The sequence below is a fragment of the Cebus imitator genome, unplaced genomic scaffold (genome assembly GCF_001604975.1).
Source record: "Cebus imitator isolate Cc_AM_T3 unplaced genomic scaffold, Cebus_imitator-1.0 Scaffold96, whole genome shotgun sequence".
Taxonomy (NCBI): Eukaryota; Metazoa; Chordata; class Mammalia; order Primates; family Cebidae; genus Cebus; species Cebus imitator.
Window position 1 is genome coordinate 1,689,999 of NW_016107411.1, and position 22,880 is coordinate 1,712,878.

Below are 22,880 nucleotides of genomic sequence, written 5' to 3' on the forward strand. Positions count from 1 at the left end.
GGCCTAGGGAATCGGAAACTATGGGGCTGAGGCACAGTGACCTATGTTTTCACAAGCCCTCCAGGTGACTCTGATGCACCTCTGCCATACAGAATATTTCTAAGTATTGGAATTATATAATCAGATCTGGACGTGCCAAAGGCAACATGAAAAATGGATCAGAAGAGAAGACACTGAAGGTGGGAGGGCCTGAAAAGAGTAATCAGAGTATTGATTGATTAGAGACTTTTGTATTTTATCTGTATTGTTTCAAGTCTAAGAATGTCATTGATGATGTCATCTATTATATTCACCTCTAGAAAGAAAACGTTTGCCAATTAAACAATAACATAATGTTTCTTATCACTTAGAATTTGTATTTTGTACTTACTAAAAGGGCTCCTTTATGCTTATACTGTCAGATTTTTATCATATATCACTCTTGCACATACAAGTAAAGTAATTTGGTCAATGTATTTCTAATATTTGTTTTCTATTCAGAATCTGACTCTTCTAAAGCACTGTCCACTCAAAAGTTACCTAGAATGTGAATAGAGGGAGCATTCTGTGTTTTTATAAAGCTCCACCATTATTTCTGGGATTCTCTTCCAAGTGCCTGATGTCCATTCTACAGGTCTGCATGCACACGCACAGACCATGGTGTCCACCTCATGACTGCTGCCTGTAAGATGCTTCCTGGTTTTAAAGATGATAAAATGTGGAATGTGATAGACATCTTAAAATTGATGCTATCCCAATGAGCACTTATCTGGGCCCTTACTAGGGCAGTAATGGGAATAATAGTAAAAAGGGGACACAGGCCAATCAGAATCTATCAGAAGTGTATTCTGAAAGTTGTGTGCCCAGCCGGATGCGAGGAAAGGGAAGGGGTACACAACTCAAATTAGTTGTGTACTAATTAGAGGTACACATTAGAGGTTTCTAATTTGAGTGACTTAATGGATGGCAATGCCCTGAATCAAGATCAGAAATTCAGGAGGAGTGGGTTTTAACAGCAGAAGGAAAGCAGTGGATCAGAGTAAAATGGGTTTGGTTTATGGCTTTTTGAATGGGAGATCCCAGAGGGATTCCCAGATAAAAATGACCAGGACGCAGATATAAAATAAAACTTCATAACTCAAGGGTGGGTGAGGGTGAATCATGGTTAAAGATAGATTTTTTTTTATCGACAACATCTAAATGGTAGTTGAAACCAGGGTGATGAGTACCATTTTCCAAGGATATACAGAGAAGTTGAAGACAGTTATAGAACAAAGACAAAATTGAAGAAGTAAATAGAGACTTGAAGGAAGGAGCAGTCAGAGAGAGAGAAAAAAACTGTTAAATGGTGTTTACATATCTTGTGGGTACCTCAAAGGCAAAAACTGTCTAACGTGTAGTCTCGCTCCCCAGGTCAATGCCTAATCCAGTAATGTTTGTTGAACCGATATGAAAACGGTGGCCCAAAAGCAAAAAAGGTGAACATTTTAAGGAGAAAATGGACAGCAATATCAAATGCTACAGCTGATAAATAGAATAAAATGACAAAGAAGCCACTGGATTTAATAAATCCAGTTTAACTGGTACCACTACCACCAACTTCATTTTACAAATGAAGAAAGAGAGGCCCCGAGACTTGAACACACATGTCCAAGACCACCAGTTGGCTGACTGGGGAGTCAGAGGTAGGACTCTGGCCTCCTGCCTCTTTTCCTGGGGCTGTCTATTCTATACTCAGGTTCTCCTTTTGGAGGAGGACTACATCCACTGCAGATAAACCTCTGGATCCAGGCAACCAGATAGGCTCTTGTCTTAGTTCACTTTCTGTGGCTATAACAGAATACCACAGGTTGGGTAATTTATAGAGAGAAGAGATGTATTTGGCCACAGTTCTGGAGGCTGAAAGTCCAAGATCGAGGGGCTACATCTGGTGAGGACCTTCTTGCTACACCATGACTGATAGAAGGGCATCACATGGCAGGAGCACAAGAGACAGAGAGAGAGAGCATCGGGGCTAAAGCTAACTTTTTATCGAAGCTCACTCCCGAGATAATTAACCCAAATAGCAGCATTAATCCATTAATGAGGACATAGCCTTCATGACCTCATCCACCTCTTAAAGGCTCCACCCCTTAATACTGTTAAAATGGCAATTCAATTTTTATTTTTTGAGATGGAGTTTCACACTTGTTGCCCAGGCTGGAGTGCAATGGTGCAATCTCTGCTCACTGCAACCTCTGCCCCCTGTGTTCAAGTGATTCTCCTGCCTCAGCCTCTTGAGTAGCTGGGATTACAGGTGCCTGCCACCACGTCTGGCTAATTTTTTGTATTTTTAGTAGCAATGGGGTTTCACCATGTTAGCCAGGCTGATCTCCAACTCCTGACCTCAGGTGATCCACTCACCTCAGTCTCCCAAACTGCTGGGATTACAGGCGTGAGCCACCGCACCCAGCCAGCAATTCAATTTTTAACTCGTGAACTTTTGAGGACACATTCAAACCACAGCAGCTCCTACTAACCAAATCCATCCATAACAACAAACTCCACTAACAACCACATCGCCTCTATGGAGCAGGAGAGAGCAGAAGAGAACAGAGCAAGGGGTCTGGTACTGGACGTGCATTTCCGGTCTTACTCTAACATCTAATCATTGCCCGTGGAGTGTCCTGTGGAAGAAAAGGTTCAGGGGACTTTACTCTCTGGGTTGTATCTTGAATGAGAATTTTCTCTGATTCTGGTTATGTGTAACAGAACAGAAAGGGACACCACAAGCAGGCAGAAGAAAAACAAAACGGGTTTCTCTGTGTCATGCGGGGTCATTAACCAGTATATTCATACCAGCTTCTATATGAAGAAGAGCAAAGTCTGAATTCAGTGAAGTCAAAACACAGATAACAGCATCATTCTTTTTGATGTCAATTAAGTTGCATTACTCTTTATTTGGCTGATGACATCCTGAGAAAATGAGTGATTTCTTCAAAGCAGTAATTCTTAAACATCAGAGCTTATCAGAATCCACTGGAAAGGCACCTCTTTCAGAGCTTCTAGGGTAGCCTAAAGTGGGCTCTGCCTTTAAAGCTCAAAATTCTCTGGAGATATATCCCAAGAGAAATGGTGAACATAACATTTCCCACATTTCAAAAGTAAAAACATTCAAAGATCAGGCTCCATGACTTATTTCCCTCTTCGTAATCCTCGCAGGGCCAGAGGGTCGACAGGATGAGACATGTGTGGCCACAACCCCTGTGGCTTCACTGTTTTTATTAATACAGACATGTACGGCCATGCGGAGGTGTCCGGAAGCCCCCATCTGGCAAAGATGACTAATGGGACTTTCCCACTGACATCCTAGCAAAGGTGCCAGAAGTATATTCGTTCCAGATCACAGCCGTAATAGGGCAGTTTCTCCTGGGACATTACCCTGACAGACAACCATCTTCCTTTTCCAACCTTTGTGGCATCCCCATGTGGTACCTTCCTCTCCATGGTGGGGAGCACAGAAATCCATATCTGACCTGAACCTTGGAACTGAACCCTTCACAGCAAATGTCAACCTTTCTATAAACCACTAGGAGTACAATTTTTCTTTAATTTTAAAGATTGCAATTTTCACCCACTTTTACATTCCATGTTGCAAAAAGTGAAGAGCAGATAGGGTCTAGCTTGAATCTGTAATCAAAGGAGTGCTAAGGGAGTGCAAAAGTAGATGCAAATTCAAGCAGATATTATTGGCTGCTTGCTGAAAATCATCAAAGTCTTTCTCATAAAGCAGTGGGAAGGAATGGAGTGATGAGTGATGTATTCACCATGGATTCTGTGGAGTCAGAACTTGCAAATACATATTAGCCTAAGAAATACAGAGGACATTTATTCACGAAGATAGGCGAGATTTCACACTAGAAATAAAACTCACAAAATCATTAACACAATCCTAGTCCATTAATAATTGCTTTTTTTCAGATAAGATGAACCAACAGCCTTAGTAAAAAATAGATATCTGGAGCATGAACTGTCCTATTTATTAACTGAGTGACCTTGGGAAAATCATATAATCTTTCTGAGCTTCAGTTGTTTCATAAGCAAAATAAGATTGCACTAGGCCAGGTGCAGTGGCTCACACCTGTAATCCCATCACATAGGGAAGCTGAGGTGAATCACTTGAGCCCAGGAGTCTGAGACAAGCCTGGATAAAATAGTGAGACCTTGTCTCTACAAACATTTTTAAAAAAATTATTATCTGGCTGTGGTGGTACATACTTGTGGTGCCAGCTACTTGAGAGGCTGAGGTGGGAGGATCACTTGAGCCCAGGAGGTCAAAGCTGCAGTGAGCCATGATCATGCCACTACACTCCAGCCTGGGCAACAGAGTGAGACCCTATCCGAAAAATAAGAATTTTAAAAAATTGAACTATATGCTCTCTAAGATTTCTTCCAACCCTGAAGTTCTGTGTCTATAATAGAGGGAACACTGGCTATTGGAAGATTTCACAGAGATATGAAACATGAGGGGATGTCTTATAATAGCAAAATAATTCTCTTTCAACATGGATGTTTTGGTATTTTGAGAATACCAAAACTAAATGTGACTCTGGTAGTAACAGAAGCAGGATTTGAAAAGCTGCAAAGATATAGGAGCTGCAGAACAGGTTCCTAGAACACCATACCCAGAAAAATTCATCTCTCCAAGGATGCCAAGCAATATTTTCTAAACAGTCTTAGAGAATGGCAACTCTACTGGGTACTAAAAGGCTTGAGAAGTGACCAAAGTTAAATAAGTAATTTTGCTGCAGGAGGTCTCAGAGCCTTTTCTGCACTGTCCGACAGAACTTTCTGCAATGATGGAAATATCTATGTATGTACTTTCCAATACGGCATCCATAATCCGCATGTGACTGTTAAGCACTTGAAATGTAGCTAGTGTGATGGAGGAACTGAATTTTTTATTTTATTAATTAGTTTGTAGTTAAATAGCCAGATGGGGATAGTATCTATATTTTAGACAGCATAACTTGTATCACACACACGCATTTACAGTGCTAGCTCTAAGAGGGAGCCAGTGCATACAGCAATTACCAAACTTGCTGAGCCATAGAATTCTGCTTCCAAAAAATTGGAATTCTTTGCAAAACCATTTGGGAAAGACTAGGCTATGAGCTATCTGCTAGATGGTTGAAGCCCCAGGATATGACTCTAGCGTTGACATTCTAACTAGCCAGCACCATCATGAGTATCAGTCATGACCAAGTGGTAAAGACTGGGCTGTTCTCTGTTTTCAGCATGTGATAATATCACCTCACAATTCAATCACATCAAATTTCCCAAGTCCCAACAGACACCCTTAGCAGAGGTAGCCCAGTGCAAGTACAGTCAACAGGAATCAAGCAATGTTAAATAACTGGCCTTTCCACCAGACATAAAACAAGGATAACCTAGTGCTGGGCTTTTAAGTTCACCAGTCAATCTTGGTTGCAATGATACATCGTTATCTCAACAACTCAGCGAGATAGGCAGCATTCCATTTTGTAGGGAAGGAAAATGGTATTTAGACAACTGAAGTGACTTAGTTGCTCAAGGTCACACAGTTAATGGAACTTAACCTCAATCTTTGAACTATACCTCCTCAATCATTCTAACAAAACCATTTTGAACTGAATCATTCCTTAAAATGCCTAGGGCCCATAAAAATATTGAATTAATACATTCTCAAAATACCAAAACATTATGGATCCCTGAGGCAAGTAGTTTGTCTTATAAGCTTTGCTCAGATACACCTTAAGAAGTATAATAAATGCAAGAAATGTGTAGTGACAATGGAATATAAGAGACTGATATGATTATTCATGAAAATACATAATTCCTATTCTCCAAGAAATCCTCCACTGGACCTGTAATAATTATATGCCTCTCAACTGAAAAATCCATATTGGTATGTAAATAACCAGCTACAAACTTCATTCGCCCAATTATTTCTCCTTTCCTGGGTATGCAAGCAATTTAGTGCTTCTGAATGCCATTTATTCAGACCACAATAGCGCACACAACTGCTCATTTGTGCATCAAATCCAGGCTTGTCTCCTTGAGTGGTAGCTTGCGGGCCAAAGTCCTTGAACCAATTTGTCATCCCATCAAATAAGTGCATTTGACTCTGACCTACACGGTTGCAGAAATCAAGGTTACTCGGTGGAATATTGTTTTTTGAACCATTATTTGGCCTTGTAGGAAATTGGGATTTGCAGCTATGACCCAAAGTTCCAAATCCAGGCATTGCCAAAAGAAGACAATACACGCCTTGAAACAGCATGTCAAAGAGGTGACCCTCTAGAAATTACGTAGGCATGGCTGTCTATTAGCAGGGCTTACTACATTCACTTTGGCTTTTAGATTAAAATATAATCAATTTCAGTCTAATATATAGCAGTTATTATTTTCTCTTTAGTAAAATTATATACATTTAATATAAATAATATTGACTTCATTATGTCATACTGTACTCTGAAAATAATTTATACTACAGTTTTCATTACAGTGTTGCATACAAAATACCATCTGCGGTCATCTCAAGGGTTCTGAGAAACCTAAAGGAAAAGAAAAGTGGGAGGGAAAGTAACAATGAAAGAACAAAGGGTCAGCTGGAAGAAGATACAAGGACATTTAAAGGCAAAGGCTAGGTTGTCAGGCAGTTTGAACAAAATGACGAGACACATGGAGGGCCGGAAAATCTGAGAGAGAGAAGATTATTTAAGTAATCAGCACTCTCAAAGGCACGGTGGAGAACACAGGGAAAATTGTGGGAAAGGAAAAGGCTGGTTAAGGGGGAAGTTGGAAACACATGAATGGGAAAGGGGGAACAAAACACCTCTGCACACAAATCCAGGCATCCAGCTGAAAAAGCTCAGGGGCTGAGGGGCGCTGGTACACCACCACCAGATCTTACCACCTAGGGCCTTGTTAATGTCTCAGATTCCTGGTCCCCGTGTTTTTAACAGGACCTCCAGGTGACTCTCATGATTGGCAAGCTTGGGAGCCAGTGCTAGCAAAGAATGGCACAGAGGGAGGGCTGACAGTCTAAAGTTTGAAATCAGATTCATTCACTCCCCAGCTCTGTGAACCCGGAATACACTTGGCTTTCTGAGCCTCGGTCTTCTTATCTATAAATGTAAGAATATGTTTTGCCCCATAACAACCCTCTAGGTTAAGTATTATTATTATCATCCCCATTTTACAGATTAGGAAGCCAAGGTACAGAGTGATGAAGTACTTCGCCCAAAGCCATGCTGCTGACAAGTGGCAAAGTTGGTATCAAAGCAGAAGACACCTGGCTCCAGGTGCTATGCTCTCAGCTGGACACTGTTCTGTCTCTCCTTGCAGAAAGGAGCGCTCTGCTGAGAAAGGCAGGGGAAAGGCTTTCCAGGCAAAGCATTTTATGTTAATTCTTATTCACCTCAGATGATAACTGATGTCCCACTTACATAAGTTACTCTGTGAACTAGCAAGTTTACTCAAATTAGTTTTTGAATCAAGCGTTTCTTCCCCAAGATTAATCATTTATAGGAATCAAGCCATGACTCCATCTGGGAGATGGCTTGAGCATATTAATGCTTCAGCAAACGTCACAGCTAATAATGGTACCACAAGTGGTAGAAATGAGTATTCCATCAGGCACCCTTAGTCTACGTGCCCAGACTTGAATCTGCATTCATGGGATTCATTGATGTAAGACCAAGTGCCCTGAGTGTGTTCACCTCTACGATACTTTACACAAGCTTCTAATCTCCTCAACATATTCCTGGGCTGGAAATTTGCATTGTCTTTGAAATTGGGTCTTACAAGTTCATTTCTCAAGATACTGCAGCATATATCAAAATGAAGATCTAATCACCTGCTGTTCCGACAAAGAATATTTATTTTACCAGGATGTGTGAAATGATTGTTTCTCATTTGTCATCATGCTCTTCACTCCGGGCAGGAAGAAGATGCACATCATGCATCCTGAAAGACAGAACATGACACCAGAAAATAATTCTGAATGTTCTTTCAAAATACATATGTATATATAAATATAAATATATATTATGTATACTGCAGAAGACAGCGTCCATTGGACTCTGAACCAGAATGACTTTTCCTTATTCCTTCCCACTTGCAGATATTCTGCCTTCTGGAGTTTTTGCACCATTCCATGTGAAATATTTAAAGGTAGCTCCATGTTCTGGAGTTCTGAATAGTGAGTTTTCTGCCATAGGAGGTATTCAGACCAAGTCAGTTGATCATCTGGCAGAAAGGTATAAAACTTAAAATCAAACACCAGAAGGGGTATTTAAACTGGATCACCTTTACCTCTTAACCTTCAGCTTCTAGGACCATTCCGGCCTCTTCTGTCAGACTTCAAAGGTTCAATTCTTTCATCATTCCTCCTAGAACACTGTCTTTATATGTCATCAGCCTAGATGTCCCACCCTCATCTGGATATGTCCTCATCAAACAACACCCCTTTTACAGGGTGCTCCTCAGATCTGAACAAATGTGATCTGACCCATGAAGAACACCTAGGACTGCTACCTCTTTAATCAACATTCACTTCTGTCACGTGCTCTGGAAGAGCACTTCCTGTTGTTAAAGCTATGCCTCACCAGTGGCTCTAGTTGAGCTTGAGGTAACCTCAACTGTCCAAAGTTGTAGGACACGGATTTTGACAAGAGGCTGGGTAAGGAGGGCATCTGTGCAATTAGCCACCTGCTTAGAGAAACTGTTATCATGGGGAGAAGCAGCCAGGAGATGGAAAGGGAGGTGAGAAACTTTCAGAGGTAAATTTCAGTTTTTCAGTTTTGCCTCTGATTGGCCCTGGGATTGAGGACCATGGAGACAGTCAATCCAATATTTCCAAAACAAAGTTTGTACCTGCCTGTAGTCTAAATTATACCAAGAAACATTCCCCCAACTCTTCTTCATCTCTACTCCTCAAGATTCACTGTCTGGGCATACTTGAACCTTGGATAGTCAAATATTCTATGAGGGAAGTATTTTAGGGTTCAAAAATAGCATCAGAGAAAAGGATCCCCCAATACACAAGAAAGTATCCCAAGATATAGCATAATGGGTTGATAAAGTGATGGAAGTTTCCGCCAAGTTAGGAATCAACTGTGTGTCACTTCACTGCAATGCAATGACAAGATCCAATGTAGCCTTCCACATATACACACACACACAAATCCTCACATTGCATCTTTGAGCATTAGGGCACACAAGGAGCAGAGGCTCTTGTCTTTGCCCTAATGCTTAAAGATGCAATAATTAATGATTTCCACATTAAGTTCAATCTGTCAACCAGGAATGACTGACCAACTAATTTTCGTGAAAATTATCCACAAGGGTTCTACACTGGCTCCTTCCTTAACTTCACTCCAATCATACCTATATGTCATGCAAGTGCACAGGGCCACATCCCAAACAGGCACTCAAAATATTCTAAAGGAATGCAGAATCCATCTCTGTTCATTCATTCAAAAGTATCCAGCATCTACTAAGTGCTTACCTAAAGAAGTATGAGAGGGTTCTTTCCCTCCAAGAACTTATCCTGTAATCATAAGATGCCTCTATACTAAATATTTCAATCCAGCATGCTTGGCAACCACATCACCCCACGTCCAAAGGAGTTGCAAATGCATAATAAACTGTAGGAGTTTAAAGGAGGAGAAGGCTGATGGTTGGCTGGCCAGCTACAACCTCCTGAAAACAAGAGGATCAGAGCTGGATGGCATAGGCCCAATCTTACAACCAGGTTACAAGATCCCGGAGGAGTCTGGCTGCCATTTCCACTGCCAGCCTGGAAGGTTGCAGGGAATCACAATCATTACAAGCCTGAAGAATTATGTCTTGAGTATTCCTGGCAACTCAATTACAGCATGCAAATTTTCCGCGGAGTTGACTTCTTGGCTTCAGAACCGCGCACACGCTCCTTTGGGCTTTTTGCACGAGGAAAACATTATTGGGAAAGGAGTCTGAGGATCAGCCACTGGGAAGTGCACTCAATAGCACTTTGGTTGAGATAATTGCTGCTGTTTTTTTTTAAATTGTAGGCTTTAGAGATGACCACAAGCAAAATTTGTGACAGACATTTGACACTGAGAAACTCTGCTGTGTATGGGTGAAATTTTTCACATCCCCCCCCTGCCCCGCCAAAGGCTGGTTTATTGACCAACAAAGGGAAACTATCCAAAACCTCTAGAGTACGTTAGCCAAGTTTTCTCGTTTGTGACAATGCTTCTTTGCTAGGTACCAACATTTCTCCTTGTGTATAGTCATGCGGATTCTCATCCAGGCAATCCTGTTCAACTACAGAGTCGGGTGATGGCACAGCAGCCCAGCTGCCTGGGTTTAGTGTTGCTCTGTGAGCACGGACATACACATTTGCAGCAAGACTCCTCACCCACTGTGGACTCAAGGGATTTCAAAGCCCTGTTCAGTGTCTGCAGAGCTGCCTTCCTGTCCTCAGGGCCAGATGTTCTCCTTTGTCCTTTCTGCCTGCAGCTAGTTCTGTCTAGAAGAAAGCTTACAGTGTAACAGTGCAAAGGACACAAGGGCATCAAGCGAAAGGAATCCCATGCCAGGGAAAATAAAAGAGCTTTCAGAGCCACTCTCTTTCCCTGTGGCCATCAGGACCCTGGATATCAGTTAGCATAACAAGACTATAGTCAGAAGAACAGGGCAGAGAGTTTAAAGACACTCTTAAGAGTCTCTAGCCCCCAACAGGGTGTGGGAGCTTGCCAGCAACTTGCACAGTCATTCCCTGAGGGCACCTCCAACAGGTTCCAGGGCTCCTGAGGAACTGACTTCCTAAGCAGGCTTTCCTACCTGTAAAAGGAAGCATCCCCGCCTCCTGGACTTTTTGATAATTCTACTTATTATGAAGATGGCATTACAGAAGAAATATTAGATTGGGAGTTATACTATATTTGGCTCTGCCATTCCTTGGCTTGGGGACATCAGGGAAGCTCTTTGTGGCTTAGTTCTGTCACCTAAAAATTATAATAATGTCTATTTCCTGGAGTCCCTAGGAAGATTCAATTAGACAGTGGAGGTGAAAATGCCTAACAGGGGGTCTCGCACATGGTTTGTCCTACATGAAAGTTAATGAACACATGAACTACATTAACAAATCATTTCCAAGATGACTGTTGCATGTTAGACAGTGAGATTTATAAAAATGAGCAAAGCATTTTTTTCCTTTGCTGAACTTATAGACTAGTTAAGAAGGTGATATGAACACATGCAAAAGAACGCATTAAAAAACTGTAAACAAGCATCCAAAATGGATATACATGACAAGTGCCAAGGGAATCTCAAAAAAGAAAGGACAAGGGGAAGAAAGAAAGTCAAGCAAGAAGATATTTTAGCAGAACCACAGAGGTTAAGGAGGATTTTTTTTAATGAGACCAGAAAATATCCCGGATGGAGAAAGCCTTTCAGAATACAGAGACATCCAGACAGAGAAAGGCTTTCAGGAAAATAATTGTCTCTCATGAATTTACATAATAAAAGTTGGCTTTCCAAGGGCCCAGCACAATTGCATTTAATAACTATTAAAGCTCAAGACCAATCCCAGTGTACAGAGAAAGAACATCTACCAACCATCTCCTGCATGATGGTGTCTTCGATTCAGTACAAGAGAAAGTATATCAATGGTTCTCCAATCTCAGAAAGAGAACAGAAGGCAAGAAAAAGAAAGCATGCAGACAGATAACCATCTGTGTGTGCTGGTTTCGTCTTCCTTCAAATGTGTAATTATGATTTCAAGAGCTGTTGGCCATTTTGAGGACTGATGGTCCAGGTCAAACAACCCACGAAGGAGGAAATCAACCTACAGACAATAGACCATGTTTTTTTGGCATGATTTGCTTTTAAAGGAGATTTATGATTGTCAACTAAAAACTAAGTACTTCCTCAATATATTTTAATTTGGTAGGAAACATCAAATTCACACATCTTCAGCAAAGCCTAAAATGGTGCCAACCACTTCATCCCTAGAATAAAACATAAAACTGCATTATTTTCATTTTGTATGAAACATTCAAAGTTCAAGCTGGAAAATTGTGTGTGGGCTGATGCCTGATGGTGTAGCCGGTTATTATGTAGTGACTCACGATAAATTTCCAGAGCTACCACACCTTAAAGTTAAAATCACCCAAGCCACACAGTAAACTATTAGCGAAGATATTTTGTAACCATAATTTCTAGTCTTTTAACTAATTTTTTTTTAACTTGTGGCATGGCCAATTTTATAAAAGTCATAGAAATCTCTTTTCTGGAATCCATGTTTTCAAATATTTATCATTTCACAAACAATACAAAATAAAAACACACCCCTGGGGTATTTTAAGGAATGTTTCTGCTGACCAGCTTGGTCAACCAGTGTAATCCTGGAGCACCAGCACACTCATGTCGGCTGGCCTAGGCTCCTCGCCACAACCAGCACTCAGCAAAGGACGCCTGCGGTTATGGCAGTGTCTGCCCCAGGTACCCAAAAGGAAGTCTCTTCATGGCAAGGCCATGCGGGAGAAGGCACGACACAGAAAGGGCTGATGACAAGATACCACCGTTCTGAGAGAGGCTACCCTACAGAGGAGGAGCTGCCAAGCTGTCCCCTGACACAAAACAACTAGTAAAGCATTCGTATCTCAGGGAGAGCCCTTATACCTCAGCCGGAGTCCAGTTTTGGTCACCTGCAGTAATACACTTCACAGGAATCCACAATGAACTCACATCAGCCTATGCCCAAGAACTCAGAGCTGGAAGCTCCTGTTTAACACAAATGTAGGTTCAAAGAATGAGTCCACAGATCTCATCAGAGCACCTCAATCAACTGGCTTTTCTTTTTTTTCTTTAAAAAAAATTGTAGGGATTGAGTCTCACTATGTTGCCCAGGTTGGTCTTGAACTCCTGGCCTCAAGTTATCCTCTGGCCTTAGCCTCTCAAACTGCTGGGACTACAGGCATGAGCCATTGCACCCAGCCTCTTTCTTTATTTCTAATTCTTCTAATGACATGCTGTGGGGTCAGTGATGTAGAGGGTACTTGTGGGCTATGGAGGCCAGTCCTTTGATTCTGATTTTTGAGCTTGGATTTTTCACTTGGACATACCGATTGTTCAGATTGAATGGATAAAACAACTCATTTATAATGTGGGTTTGTTGTCCATTTAGTCCTTTCTCTGACACCACAAGGGTCTCAAATTCTTTTTTAGAGTGACGTCCTCCACCCTTTTCACACATCTAATTAATGGCGTGAATGATTATTTTGGGGGTCTCCAAAAACTCTCCCCATTGGGAGAAGGCTAGGGGTATGGAGCGAAGACCTTGAGCAGGCGGAGGCATCTAGAAGGCTTCCCATCAGTGCTGGCCAGCCGGCTGAACTGCACTGTGCAGGGCAGAGGCTGGCAACAGGAGACAGGGGAGGATGCTGACGTGCCACAGACAGAACACAGAGTTTTTCCTTGGTTAGGAGCACAAGCTGCGCACACACCTCAGTCGTTAGCTCTTAAAAAGGGGAACCTGATGTAATGAATTAAAGGGCGTGGAGGAGGCAGAAAGGTGGGAGCAGAAGCCACGTCTGTGCCCTGCTTGGCTTTGCCCTGACCCTGAGCTGACAGGCAGCACGTAGGTGCTAAATCAATCTCCCACAGATGAGTTTTTGGATTAAAAGCCAGGGATGGTTGAAGGAATTAATTGTAGACTAAAGGAAGACAGACAGAGTGTACTGGCCTCACAGACACAAGGTTTCTGTCTGCCTCCTACACGGCGTGGGTGGGCCACGTTCTTCTGTGTTCTTTGTGTGCTCTTTCCTGTCTAAATGTCAATCATGGCCAGGTCTGGTCAGGGCAGTGAGACTGCCTTGTGGTAAGAAAGCCCACAGTTTCTCAGCAGGTTTCCTCTGATCTCAGCCCTCTGGGCTCCACCTGAATCAGGGCCTAAGGTCTGGGATCTTTCTAGAAGCCCAGCATTCCTTGCCTTGCTTCCCCACCTGGAGGGCAGCTTCTGGTGAAGAACTCATCTTCACTCGCTTCTCTTTTGCCCTCCTACAAAACCACTTCCTCTCCCCATCCTACCCTCCTGGCAACCCCACCCCAACACTGCCATGCTTCACTCCTCAATGACAGTTTCAAGGTTTCTGTTCCAATCCACATTCAGACTTAGGGGTCTACTTGGAACACAACACACAGAAGAGAAGAGCAAGATTCTAATCAGCAATCAGTCACCTCATTCTGCCTTGCCTTCTACTCATTTCTCTGTCTTCTCCTCCTGCTGTCCCTCTTGCCCCACACAGTCTTACTGCACCTGTGTGCCCTGAATCAGAACCTCCACAACTGTTGGTGGGAAAAGGCAAGCTCAGAGGTTCTCTGTCCTGTCTTCCTTCTCTTGAACTTCTGAAAGCCCACATGTCCTACAGGAGCTCTCAGCTACACAGACCATTCACATCGTGCTGTTTATCTACAGGACATCTTCTCCTATTGTTTGTAGAATCTTATGCCTAGTTGTGCTTTCTGACTGCTAGGTTAGTTTGTTCCCAAGGCAGGAAGGAAGTGTGATTTGATAAATACAGCACTCACCTGAAAACTGGGATACTTGCACTCTCAATTGGTCTCACTGTGGAAAAAGTACATTGACTCTCTGGGTAAACTGATATTTCAGCAGGCTTGGCTGAGTGAGCAGGAAACATGGCAGGCATCCAGAAGGAGGGCACGTCCTCAGCTGATGGCCCTTCCTGCATTTAGGCACACAGTAGTTGCAGTTCCTGGATGGCTCCTAGGATCAGTCGGTGCCCTACTTCATGGTCTTCCTCCTCCTCTCCCTTTCCCCAATCTTGACTATTTGGCTCCTCCAACACTAGTTGATCAAAGAAACTCAAACCTTAGACACTCAAAAAGTCAATTCTTGCCCAATATGCTTCATGAATAGCTACACTGAGAGTGCATAAGGGCCAGGCATGCATCATAAGTAGCCTGGGCTTGAAATGAGTGAAGAGGTACATAGAGCATGCTCGCAAGAATTCTGTTGAATGATTTCTCACTCCTGGATCCTACACATAAGGGTCAGGACACTTTTAGTATCGAGTGTCAGAAATTCAACTCAGATCAGCTTAAGTCAAGAAAGAAATCCATGGGTTATACACTGGGATGCATTTGACCTCAGGCAAACTGATGAAAGGTCTCAGACAATGTCATCATACACATGCCTCTGTCTGCACCTGCTGGACAAATATTCTCCAAACGGTGGGAAGGTGGTTACCAGCGCAGAATCCCAGTGGAATAAACGTAGTTTCCAACAGGTCCAACAGAATGCCCTGGGAAGCCTCTGCTTGGGTCATGTGCCCATTTCTAAACCACTCCTGGGTCATGTGGCCTCCTCTGTGGCAGGGCAGGCCTGGCTCCAGTTGTGGAATACGCTATCCACAAGACAGAAACATCCAGTTCCTAGAAGAATGGAAATGGATGCTGCACAGACAAAAACACCCAGTGTCTCCCATAGCACCCCATGCCAGCAGTGAACCAGCACTGTAAAAACTCTCAGCAAACTGTGGTGCCAAATGCATCCAGGGAAGAGTCTTCTAAATCTCACAAGTTTCCAATAAAAGACAAAGAAAGAGCAGAGGTTGGATCTCTGGAACCTAACAATGTGGCGCTCTATTTCTTTCTATTACCGGATGAAGCGTTCCCAGTGTGGTGGAGCTAAATAGCCACAGACTTTGCTGCACTCATCAAAATGCTTTTATGACTCATGAGATAAATGAGAAAAACACACGAAGAGTCAGAGTTACACTGAAGTTAGATTGTAATCACACCCTTTACTTCTGACAACCTGCTGACAAAGTTTCCTGCTGAGGGCACATTACTGACTTATTTTCTCCATAGAGGGCATCTGCCGGTCCTAAAGCAGATTATTGCCTGGACAGATTATATGAGACCTGCTTTTCACACAGGTGGGTGTCCTGTCAACAATCAATGTAGCTCCTTTCTCTACCACTGAGTCAGCCTGCTGAAGAGAAACACTGACCCACTGGCCCAAGAATCCAAATTTGGGGATATTGAATCTTTTGATGGGCCACAAATCAGCTTAAATGACAACACTTTCTTTAAACACTAGCATGAAAGGTTCATAAGTGGATGAGGATGCTTTTCTGCACTAAGAGGATCAGTCTTCTCTCTAGTAGCGAGGACACTTTAACACCCTGATAGTCTTTCCAGGAAGTAGAGCTTCCTGAGAAAGGCCTCCAAGTCACAGAAGAGGGCCTCAGACAGAGCTTTCCCTGACTTTGTGGTAACCGGGTTTTCTCACACTCAGGCCTCTGTGCCTCCAATAGGCCCATCTCAGTAACAGCAAACCACCAAAATTTATCGAGCACCTGCTGTGTGACAAGCATGGGAACACAAAGATTAATGGGGAGAGATATTCCCTGGAAAGATGACATTGTGAGCACAAGTTGTGGGCCCCTTCATCTCTACTCCAAGCACAGCAATAATATGTGAAACATTTTTTGTTTTGCACATAAAGATAAAAATCACACTGAAAAATCAGATAAATACTTCCATGAAAAAGAAACACATAGTATTAAACAATCAAAACCATGGGCCTCTTGGTCTCTTGGTCAAGAAGGCGTAGATGACCAAAGTCTGATTCTTCTTGGGTGACAGGGAGCAAAACCTTCCAGATTTGGCAGAGGATCCAAGTCAGGATCACCACCTGAAGCCAGGCATGGTGCTGAGCCCCTTTGTTCGTACAAGGAGGTGGAAAAGCTGCACCACTGGCCTTTCTATAGTCCAGAGGACTGGCAGGAAGTAGGCACAGCCCTGGAGGCCCACCCTATGGGAAGCCACCCACCAGCTGAGTGGCTGCATGTATGTATCCCTAGTACATGAGTTAAGAGCCCAGCCATGAATGTTCAACCTGGGTCCGGAACAGAGTTCCTGGGAATCAGAGAGAGGCAATGTCAAAACCACTAATGGGGAGGAAAATAACCCAGAGCTATGGGGAGGGATGAGCTGCTCAGGAAGAGCATGCAAACCTAAATTTTAAAGAAAATTTAACAGGAAGAAAGTTAGACAACAATTTCAAAGGCGAGCAACATTTACTCCCTCCAAAATAGAAACACCTGAGCAATCTCAAAATCATTTAGAAGCAGCATGCTTAAAACCCTCAGAAAGATAAGGGAAGTAATTACATCTGTGAGAAACAAACAAAAAATGATAAAAGCAGACATGAATAAAGAATATATGGTTCTGAAAAGCAACCGACTACTAGTCCTGCAAATCGAATATACAGTCATTGAAATTGAAAGCTCATAGACTGCCCAGAAGACAGCACAGGAGATAAAAAGGAAGACATGAAAAGGCTCATCAGAGGCCCAGAGGACAGACTGAGGGACTCCAGCAGAAGACTGACAGCAGCCCCAAAATGAAAGAAGAGAGGAATTGATGAAGAAAACATACCTACACACACACACACACATACACATATACACACACACACACACACACACACAAAATTAGCCAAAGTGGCACACACTTGTAGTCCCAGCTACTCAGGAGGCTGAGGTGGGAAAATTGCTTGAGCCCAGGAGTTTGAGGTTACAGTTTGAGGTTACAGGTAGGATTGCACCACTGTACTCCAACCTGAGCAACAGAGTGAAAAAAAAAGGGGTGGGGGTGGTAACTTTGGAGAGGCAATAGCTATGTTAATTACCTGGAAAGCAGTGATTATTTCACAATGAATACACATATCAAAACATCAAGTTGTATGCCTTAAATATACCTTCAAATGTAATGCTATCTTAAAGTTGTTACAAAAAAATCAAGAGTTCCCCATTCCCATAATATCAGCTTCAAAGCAGCCAGCTTCAAGAACAGGTATTTGAGCTCTGTTCCCTGACTTCTCTGCCCCTATGTTCAAGATTTTCTCACGTTTTTCTTTTAAGGAACAGACGAACCTTCTTTTGTTTTAGAGGGGTAGAGGGAATCAGCCATCTTACGTTTATATTCAGAGTGGCCAATGTGGATATAACCAACCAAGCACCTTCCATATGTCAGGCACTGACCCAGGGGTTTTCACATACTGCGTTTAATTTCCTCCTTACAAGCTTGTGCCAAGACAGGCACTGTTTTCCATTTTACAGGAGAAGGAATTCTTAGACAAAAATCACCAACACTGCTTCTTTTCAGCTAAGGGTGAACAGAAACTCTCCAGACTTCAGGGTCAATGTTCTACGGTAGCCATGCTGAACATAAATAACACCCATGGGTCCAATAACATAAGCTGAATTTTGGAATTATGAATAATCTTTTAAACATTTTGGGTAGAGTTGGTGACTGGAACTGTCTCAAGAAAGTGGGCTGGGGAAGGGAGGGAAAGAGTAAGCGGGAAGGAGGGGTGAAAGGGAGAAAAGGCAAGAAGAGATTGTGGGAGTAGTGGGGAAGACTAGTGGCACCAGGGACTTGGGCCAGAACGCACAGCCACCACAGGAAATAGCCCAACAGCCTCCCCGCCAGGAAGAGCAGACAGCTTACACCTGGCTTCAATAAGGAGCCAGTCCTGCAAACCCTGCCTTGATCGTGCAATGGTCATGAAATATTGGGTTTTTTAAAACCCAAAAGGCAACTTGCCTGGTGCTCTGCCACTTCAATTTCTGTATTCCTTTTTTTTTTTTTTTTGAAACAATGAATTTCTTTATGTTCTGCTCATTAAACTGCTGTTCAGAAAAAAAAAATACTGCTATTTATGATGCTGAAATTGAAACATCCTTTTCCGACAAACAGAATACAAGTGGAAAAGCCCATTGATCATTCTTTGCTCCTTCCTACCAAACACATTAATTTTCAGTGAACCTTCAGGTTAGACAAACTAAAAAAATGTTCCTTGGCACCCCCTTTGCTTTCTGCTAACAGGCATGTGAGAATAATGCTTTAGTGATCTTTCTACAGTCTCCTTTCTAGCACCTGTATCATCAATACCATTTCGATGTTCTCCATTTCATTGGCTGGACTTGGACAAAAGCCATTGTCAGTCTGGTCATTATGGTTTCTTTAAGTTGATGATTAAGCCAGCAAAATTCTGTTTGAAATTGTATCTAAGATAAGGTTTCAAGATCCAACCATATGTCCATTTGTCTGTGGTGCCAGTATTCTATTTGTATTAGAGGCTCCCCAGATCAGCAGATTATGACCTCCTAGCCACCCCACTCAGCAGCATAAGGACACTGATGAAGGACTTTCTCCATCTAAGACGACAATTTCTAAAATCATGACCTCTCCTCACCATTTGGTTATGTTAACCACAACCTCCTTGAATCTCTCTCTCTCTTTTTCTCTCTGTCTCTCTTTCTCTCTGTCTCTCTCTCTGTCTCTCTCTCTCTCTCTCTCCCCCCCCATGTGTGTGTGTGGGTGAGTGTGTGTGTGTGTGGGTGAGTGTGTGTGTGTGCGTGTGTGTCAAGAGCAAAGACTCTGGCATCAACAAACCTGAATATGAATTGCAGTTTAACACTTTGTAACTGCAAGACATTGAGGAAAGTGCTTGAAAACTCTTGAGTCTCTGTTCCAACATCTGTAAAAAAGGAATGATAATCTCTCCTTTATAAGAGTTGCGGTGAAGACTGAGTTAGCTGTTTATAGTGTTTCAAAGATACGCAGTCTTCATGAGGTGACAACAGATGGATCTGATCCTCTCTGCTTCACTTTTTCATCTCTTTTAAATATTAACATTGTCCAAGATTCAGTCTTGCTGCAGTGTTCAGCCATCAGCTCATGTACATGTGTCTCTATTCTTTGCATACATCTCCCTGTAACCTTCCCCTCACCCAGCAGACTAGCGTAGCAGTCTTACACTCACTATATAACCCTTGGAGACATGGCTTCACCTCTAGGTCTTGGTTTCCATGTCTGTAAAACAAGATCCTGAGCTGGTGAACGAATGATAGGGCATGATTCCCCATTACTCCTTCCTACATAAGTGAAGTAATTTTCCCCCACCTCTTTCTTAAGCTTTCCTTTATTTCTTTGATATGCTTTGCATGTGTGTCCCCCCCAAATCTCATGTTGAAATGTGCTCCCCAATGTTGGAGGTGGGGGCCTGGTAAGAGGTGGTTGGGCTATGGGGGTGGATCCCTCATGGCTTGGTGTTGCTGTCCTCCAGATAGTGAGTTCTTGTAAGATCTGTTTGTTTAAAATTTCTCTCTCTTCCACCTGCTCTCACCATTTGCTGCCTGTTCCCCCTTTGCCTTCCACTGTGATTGTAAGGTTCCTGAGGCCTTCACTAGATGCAGATACTGGAGCAATGCTGCAGAACCATGAGCTAATTTCTTTATAAAATTGCCCAGCCTTGGGTATTTCTTTACAGTAATGCAAAAACGGCCTAATACACCCTTCCTTCTTCTTCCTATATTCCTCTCCCTCATCTCTGAGGCCTAGAATAGAGCTTTGATAGTTTACCAGGTTACAATAGTCTAGGTTGGGGTATACTTTTATAAGATTCTGTTAGCCCCCATCACCCAGCACGGCTGTGGCTTTGGAGATATGAGGTAACTTGGATGCTTCCGATAGGAGACTTTCTTAAGAAATTTAGCTCAGATTAGTGAAGGACATAAAATTTGCGAAGATACTGAGGTGTTTCCTCCCTCATTAAGCTAAGCTACATATGGTTATAAATAATTTTCATGAGAGAATAGCTTTGTACAGCCATTCTGGAAAGCAATCTGGTACTACTTAAGTAAATTGACCACTTAGTTACACTGTATGACTCAGCAATTCCACTGCAGGTGTGTGAGTCCATGAGGGAAGCTGTATGAGAATGGACATCGTGGCAGAGACTTGGAGGGTAGTCTTGGTGTCCACTGGTTGAACAGATAGGTAAAAGGGTTCTGCGCACCATGGAAGACTCTTCAACAAGTAGAAGCTGAGAACCAGATGTACACACATCATTGTGAATAGATCTTTAAAACACAGCACTGAGTTTCTGAAAAGGAAATAAACTGGATGCAATATTTAGCACAAATTATTTATACAATTAACAATACCTGCCCATGTGTTTGACCACCATTGGAAAATGCAAGGGAATCAACTTACTAGTTTTCAAAACTGGTAAGTAAAAGGGAAGAATCAAGCATTTATTCTGATCCCTTTCTAAAATATGCTATGGATAGTCAAACAATACAAGGAGAAATTTATTTTTATAGAAGTATTCCAGCTAGTAAACAAAGAAGAAATGCCAGAATTACCATATCATCAATTTGCAACCTCAAATGTGGCAAATAGACTCTAAGACAGACTGCAATTATACCTGATACTTATACTATTGTGCAATCTCCTTCCCTTGAGTGTGAATGGGACCTGTGATTTGCTTCTAACCAACACAGTATGTAAAAGCTATGGGTATCATTTCTATGATTATGCTATACATAATTGTAGCCTCTCTCTTGCTAGCAGACTTTCTCTATAGCTTGTCTGTGCTGCTGACTTTGATGAAATAAACTGCTATATGGGGAGGCTCACAGAGCAAGCAACTAAGGGTGGCCTCTGACCAACAGCCAGCAAGGAACTGAGGCCCTCAGTCACACAACCCCCAAAGAATGAAATCCTGCCAACAGCCACATAAACTTGAAAGTGGATCTTATATTTGCCAAGCCTCAGGTGACACCCCAGCCCTGGTCAACACCTTGTTTGTAGACTTCTGAGACACCTGGAAGCAGAGGATTCAGCTGAGTCATGCCTGGATTTTGATCCACAAACACTGAGATAATTAATATGTGTTGCTATAAACCACTACATTTGCATCAATAGTGTTACACAGCAATAGGTAAGTAATACAATAATAAACAGTCCTAGGCTTTGATCATCAATGGCTGCTAACGTCACATAAAAAAGAGACAACCAGACATTATGCACGTCCTGACGAAAAAACGCAAGACAAACCATGAAACAGGCTTGTTTAAAAAATTAAATGTGAATGTGATGATTCCTAGATTCAGCTACCAACTCAAAGGAACTACAGAAGGACAGAGGAACTCCTTGAACTACACCAGAGGGATGCAATCAGCAAAATGTACACTTTGTTAAATTCTACGGGACAAACCACCTGAGTTGTTCAACAAACAAACTGTAGAAAAAATGAAAACAGATTCAGCAGGAAACCTACTAATTAAAAGAAACTTAAAGAAATATAAACCAATCACTATGTTTGGGCCTTATTGAATCTGGATTCATATTAACAAACTGTGGAAAAAAATAACACATAAGAAGATTGGAAATTTGAAGATTAGCTTTTTGATATTAAGAAAATATTGTTCTTTTAAAGATATTGATGAGGATGTTGTGGTTATGCTGTCTTACAAAAATACACACTCAAATATTTATGGGAGAAATGATCTCATGCATGGAAGGAAGACAGTAGATGGGATGCAGATGATGTAGGCCTGGCCATGGCCTGATGGTGGCTGAGGGTGAATGATGGGCACAGGTGATTTATTATATTCTTCTATCTCTTTTTGGATATGTTCAAAATTCCCCTCCATAATAAAAAGTTTTAAAAATAACATGCAAACAAGAAAACAACAGTTTGAAAGAACTCTCACAAATAAAAAGACACAAACATTAGAGACGTTGCATAAAAGTAGGGAGAAAAACATGAGTGCAGAATGGGGATAAGAAGAAACGAGTAAGTAAGCAAATGAATACATAAACTAAGTGAGGGCCCCAGTGAGCCAATGGTGGTGGTGGTTATACACAGGAGAGTGTAATTAACCCAACCCTCTACTCACTCAGGTCCAAAAGGAAAGAAAGTTTCTCAGGGCTTTATTTGTCAGAAGCTCCCCAGCCTGCCCCTTGTCTGGAGCCTAATGCTAGGACTATGTACTTCTCTAAACCTC

General features: G+C 42.2%; 1 long non-coding RNA gene across 2 annotated transcripts in view; it reads right to left on the bottom strand.

Annotated features, from left to right (window-relative positions):
* LOC108309689 overlaps positions 1-22,880 on the bottom strand; it is a 152,559-nt gene that overhangs the window by 56,824 nt on the left and 72,855 nt on the right. For both annotated transcript variants that reach the window (XR_005201494.1, XR_001827461.2), the window contains exon 3: positions 7,859-7,968. This is a non-coding gene — a long non-coding RNA (uncharacterized LOC108309689). The remainder of the gene's footprint in view (positions 1-7,858; positions 7,969-22,880) is intronic.